The following is a 4,674-nucleotide window of genomic DNA, read 5'->3' on the forward strand; positions in this document are numbered from 1 at the left end:
TGTGATGGAACATGATGGAGGATAATGTGGGGGGGGGGAAAGGATGTATATATAAAACTGGGTCATTTTGGTGTACAGCAGAAATTAAAGAACATTGTAAATCAATGATAATAAAAATTTCTTTCATTAAATCAAAAGAATTAGAATTGAAAAAAGTTATAGCTGACACCACAGAAATACAAAGGATCATAAGAGACTACAATAAGCAACAATATGCCAATAAAATGGACAACGTAGAAGAAATGGACATATTCTTAGAAAAAGTACAATCGTACAATCTCCGAAGATTGGACCAGAAAGAAATAGAAAATATGAACAGACCAAGTACTAGTACTGAAATTGAATCAGTCGTTTTAAAACTGCCAACAAACAAAAGTCCAGGACCAGATGGCTTCACAGGTGAATTCTACCAAATATTTAGAGGAGTTAACACCTATCCTTCTGAAGCTATTCCAAAAAGTCACAGAGGAAGGAACACTTTTTAGCTCATTCTATGAGGCCAGTATCACTGATGACCATAGATGCAAAAATCCTAAACAAAATGCTAGCAAACTGAATCCAACAATACATTTAAAGGATCATACACTATGACCAAGGGGGATTTATCCCAGGAATGAAAGAATGGTTCAGTGTTCACAAATCAATCAATGTGATACAACACATTAACAAACAGGAATAAAAATCTCATTATCACCTCAACAGAAGAAAAAATAGCTTTTGATAAAGTTCATCATCCATTTCTTTTAAAAACTATCAATAAAGTGGCCATAGAGGGAATGTATCTCAACTTAATAAAGACCATATATGACAAACCCACAGCTAATATACTCAATTATGAAAAGCTGAAAGTATTCCCTCTAAGATCAAGAACAAGGCAAGAATGCACACTCTTGCCACCTTTATTCCACATAGTTTTGAAAGCCCTAACCAAAGAAATCACTGAAGAAAAAGAAATAAAAAGAGTTCCCATTGTGGCTCAGTAGGTTAAGAATCCAACTAGTATTCACAAGGGTTCAATCCCTGGCCTCTCTCAGTGGGTTAAGCATTGCTGCAAGATGTGGCTTAGATCTGGTGTTGCCATGGCTGTGGTGTAGGCTGGCAGCTGCAGCTCCAGTTCTAACCCTAGCCTGGGAACTACCATATGCCACAAATGCAGCCCCAAAAAGAAGAGGCAGAGGGGAAGGGAATCCAAATTGGAAAGAGAGAAGTAAAACTGTCACTATTTGCAGGACTTCCTTCTTTTGTTGTTGTTTTTTTCTTTTTTCTTTTTTTTAATGTTTTAATTGTTATTTTCCCCATACAGTTTTTTCTACTGTACAGTACAGTGACCCAGTTACACATACATGTATACATTCTATTTTCTCACATTATCATGCTCCAAGGACTTACTTCTTAAGACCAACTTTAAATAGTCATTTCAAAATCCCAAAATTCCTTCCAGGGAGTATCTTGGGCATCTATATATAATTACCCTCAGCTAAAAATCTTCTCTTTGTTGATCATAGGTTGACTCTAAAAACAGACAAGCAAGCAGTAATTTGGAAATAAACAGCATAGAAATATAAAAATGGTGAAGTAATAAGAAAGACTGTGATTATTCTAGAAGAATAGAATTCTTCAGGTGAGGAGAGAAGGTGGCCAAGGATCATCTGGCCCCTAAGGACGCCAAGATTTAAAGAGGGGGATATGTATGCTAAGATATATAAAGAGGGGGATAAGGAAAAATGTCCACATTCGTTCAAATTATTTTGCTCTTGGTATGTTAGTGCACTGTATTCTGTTTCTGTTTCCACCCACTCCTATTCCTGATCCAAACTGAATGTTTCCTGAGTCCTTTTAACACTCAGGAGAGTGTAGAGCAGTCAGTATCAAGTGGTTTCTCAGGAGCTTTACTTTACTCAGAATAAACTGCATTCCATGCCAGTGTTTCAAGCTACAAAATTATTCTGGTTCCTATAAACACAAAACTTTAAAAAAAAAATTGCTTTTTTTCAGGGCCACACCTGCAGAATATGGAGGTTCCCAGGCTAGGGGTCTAATCCGTGCTACACTGCCAGCCTGCACCATAGCCACAGCAACTCGGGATCCAAGCCACACCTGCAACCTGTACCACAGCTCACTACGGCAACGCCAGACCCTTAAATCACTGAGCAAGGCCAGGGATCAAACCTGCAACTTCATGGTTCCTAGTCGGATTCACTTCTGCTGCTCCATGATGGGAACTCCAAAAAGAAAAATCTTTACTGCCTTAACTCAACTTTGCCACCTGCCCAGAAACATAAAGCTCAAGGCCCAGAAAATGCCAGTAAATCCAAATTACAATAGGTAGGTGCCTAATATCATTATTTTTTAAATTTCCCCAGCTGATTATTATGTGTAACCAGAACTAAGAAAAATTATCCTAAGGCCTTAGGTTCGATGAAAAATTAGGACAAATTCCAGATGCCTAATGGAAATTTACATTTGTATAGCAACTGAATGTTTGGAAAATATCCCCATGCATATTATTCTATTATATTTTTTAGCTTTGGAAATTTAAATTATAATTCCATTTAATTCTCAAATGTGGAAATCGATTTGTCACTCAGAAATTGGCCGGGAATCTACCTACTGTATTACGTGGATTTGAGATAAAGTGGCCTCGTGTTTTCATTGTATGGGTAATATTTTGGGATTGCATGGATGTCAAGGGACTTTCTCTTTTTGGGACAAAGTTCAACTCCAAGCCTATACATAAAACGCACTTGTAATAGGTTACTTGAGAATCATGAGGGTGGTAAAATCTTCAGAGGTAACCCTTTTTTCTCCACCTTCGTATTCTTCAAACTATGCCAAAATTGTATGTATCCTAGAAAGCATTAAAAAGAATGAAGAGACAAACAGGAAAAAGTGAGTCAACGATCACTCACTCAGGAAAAGAACCTGATACCTAGCCTCACCAGAAAGACCCGTACACAGTCATTTCTCAGTACCTGCAGGGGCTGCTACACCAATGCTCAAGTGCCTTATGTAAAAAGACATAGTACAATGAAGACAGTCAGCTTTCTGTGTCCTCGATCCACAGTTGGTTGAATCCTGGGATATGAAACCCATTGATACCAAGAGCCAATTGTATTTAGCCTTTCATAGGCTCTCCTTTCTTCTCTCCACAGGGTCCCCAACCAGAGGAGAATGGCTACAGAAAATCACTCTACAGTCACAGAGTTCATTCTTGGAGGTTTAACCAGTCGGCCAGAGCTCCAGCTCCCCCTCTTCCTCCTCTTTCTTGGGATCTACTCCATCACCACGCTAGGGAACCTGGGCATGGTCACACTGATTTGGCTGAGTGCTCAGCTTCACACCCCCATGTACTACTTCCTCAGCAATCTGTCACTGTGGATCTCTGCTACTCTTCTGTCACTACTCCAAAGATGCTGGTGAACTTCGTGTCAGAGAAGAACACCATCTCCTATGCAGGGTGCATGTGCCAGCTCTACCTCTTCATTGTGTTTGTCGTTGCTGAGTGTTACATGCTGACAGTGATGGCCTATGACCACTGTGTCGCCATCTGCAGACCTCTGTTTTACAACACCATCATGTCTCATCAAGTCTGCTCCCTGCTGGTGGTCACGGTCTATGCCATGGGGCTCATTGACCCAACCGTAGAGACTGACCTCATGAAGCTCTCCTGCTCTAACACCTATGATGTTGAGATGACAACTTTCTTTTTGGCTGGGCTTAACATCATTCCTGCACCTTCATCCTGTCCAGCATCCTCGCATCTGCACCCTAGAGGGAAGATCCAAAGCCTTCAACACCTGTGGCTTCCATTTTGCAGCTGCAGGATTATTTTATGGATCTGCCACATAAATGTACTTAAAACCCTCCACGCTCAATTCCCTGGCCCAGGAGAACGTGGCCTCCGTGTTCTACACCACAATGATCCCCATGCTGAACCCCCTCATCTACAGCCTGAGGAATAAGGAAGTAAAAGCTGCCATGCGTAAAACTCTGAGGAGAAAACTCATTGGGTATAAATATCATTATTCTTTCTCAGGTTGAAAAGTGTGATGTAAATATAGGGGAGGAGCCCCCTAAAAATTTACATACACATGAAGAGGGAACAGCCACTTCGCAGCATGACTGGTAGAATGCATTTACTCATCTTTTCTTCTCTTTCTCCATCTCACATCTCTAATGTCTTATTCTACTTGAATCTTGCTGAATCAAGGTCATGGTTTGTTTGTTTTTTTTCCTTTTGGGATTGGTTGTTCATTTGGTTGGTTTATCCTTTGCCTTCTGGTAAACCTGTATCTATCTTATTATAATGTAAGTTTAGAACTTTCAGCAATGAGTTTAAGAGAGCTGTCCATTCCTCTTCTGTGGAGAAATACTACCCAGACAAATAGTATTTTGCACTTGAGAATGCACAAATGGAGATGAATTCAAAAGTCACAGGAAGTGGCAAATGGTCTTTTTCTTACCCAGACTTAACCCTCTAGTCTCTCTCTTATTATACTGTTACTATCTCCTTATCCTGACAAAATTATTTATAGTCACTCCACTCAATAATTGCCATCATCATCATGTCATCATCATTTAGTTTTTGTGTGAACATGGGTTTTGACTCCTTTGGGCAAATACAAGGACCACAGTTACTGGCTTCTGTGGTAAGAGTATGTTTAGTTGTATGAG

At 39.9% G+C, this 4,674-nt stretch overlaps 1 pseudogene; it reads left to right on the top strand.

Moving 5' to 3' along the window:
- Positions 1–3,168: 3,168 nt before the first annotated feature.
- LOC125112130 (olfactory receptor 8A1-like) lies at positions 3,169–4,041 on the top strand (annotated as a pseudogene).
- The last annotated feature ends 633 nt before the right edge of the window (positions 4,042–4,674 follow it).

This window comes from Phacochoerus africanus, chromosome 11 (assembly GCF_016906955.1).
Source record: "Phacochoerus africanus isolate WHEZ1 chromosome 11, ROS_Pafr_v1, whole genome shotgun sequence".
In the NCBI taxonomy this organism is placed as follows: Eukaryota; Metazoa; Chordata; class Mammalia; order Artiodactyla; family Suidae; genus Phacochoerus; species Phacochoerus africanus.